The 1,344-nt window shown below is 42.3% G+C and overlaps 1 protein-coding gene across 1 annotated transcript in view; it reads right to left on the bottom strand.

The window, feature by feature from the left end:
- The window catches only part of RAB3B (RAB3B, member RAS oncogene family), an 82,966-nt gene that overhangs the window by 17,165 nt on the left and 64,457 nt on the right, over window positions 1-1,344 (bottom strand). The window lies entirely within an intron of this gene.

Here is a 1,344-nt window from a genome sequence, read left to right as displayed (position 1 = left end):
GGAACAGCTGGTCCTGTTGTTTTCTCCTCCAGACTATTCATCCAGTCTATCTTATCTAGATAGATCTGTCTAGATAATAATATGCATCAAAAGCCAAGCCATAGCAAGATAGGCAATCAGTGAGAATACAGCGATGGCAACAAAAAAAGGAAACCAATTACCCATAGAAGAATAAATTAACTAAAAGAAAAAAAAATTTAAACAGAAAGAAAAAACCTGTAAATAGATCCAGGTCTGATTTTTGATCTCTAGGGGTGTCCTTCAGTCAGGACTGATGGGGTACCATGCTCTGGCCCCAGAGTCTGTCCTTTGTACTCCCTTGGGGGCTCTCTGCCCTGCTCCCACGGTTGCTCTGCCACACGCTTTTAGTGGTTTGCCTCGCAAAAGGTTATTTTAAAGACAGGAAAGAAAGAAAATACCAAAATGCATGTCAGAAGAAATTGAAACCTCCTCTTAAGTAGAGCAGATGAAATTATGAAATAAAAAAGCTGAGCAAAAAATTCAAAAGGTAGCAAGAGAAGACAAAATAAAGCATTATAATGAAATGTGAAAAGACCTGGAATAAGGATATCAAAAGAGAAGAACACATTCAGCATGTCTCAAGCTGAAAGAACTGAAGAAAAAATTCAAGCCTAAAGTTGCAATACTGAGGTATGTTTCAAGAGATAGCATATAAGCAAGAACTGATGGCACTGAAGGAAGAAGTCCAAGTGCACGGAAGACATTAGCGAAAAACAAGGCACCAGGAGTTGAGGGAATACCATTTGAATGGTTTCAACAAACTTGTGAAGCATTGGAAGCACCCACTAGTCTATGCAAAGAAACCTGGGAAACACCTACCTGGCTGTGGTAGTTATATAATCGTTTGTCAATTTGAAGATTAAGAGTACAGAGATGGAGTCTAGCCTGTCAATCAGATCAGATCATAGCCAATGAGGCCTCCGTGTGGGCATGACCTTCTCCTGAGAATTCTGGGAAATCTGGTATTCCTACTTGGAGGCAGGAGACACTGTCTCTCTCTGCTGACTCCCTGGGAGACATTGCAGCTGGCAAGACACATGGAACCATGCTAGTGCCCTGAGCTGGAGAAGCCACATGGACTTACCCTGATGCAACCAGACTTCTAGAGCGGGAGAAACCACAGATAGACCCCTGCCAGCGCTGAGATGATCACAACACCACCAGATCCAAAGACTTTCTACCCTATGGCCTGTGATGGTCCTGCATTCGGCATCATTACATGTGTTTCCTGAGTCTGAAGAGGACTTTATAGATTGGTATCAGACATATGGGCTAATATCAGACTTATGAGCTTGGACTGGACTTTGTTGGGATGCTTTCTTA

This window comes from Echinops telfairi, unplaced genomic scaffold (genome assembly GCF_000313985.2).
Source record: "Echinops telfairi isolate 266 unplaced genomic scaffold, ASM31398v2 ScPeMD7_443;HRSCAF=831, whole genome shotgun sequence".
Lineage (NCBI taxonomy): Eukaryota > Metazoa > Chordata > Mammalia > Afrosoricida > Tenrecidae > Echinops > Echinops telfairi.
Note: the sequence above shows the minus strand (reverse complement) of the source record. Positions and strands in the feature narration are given on the sequence as shown.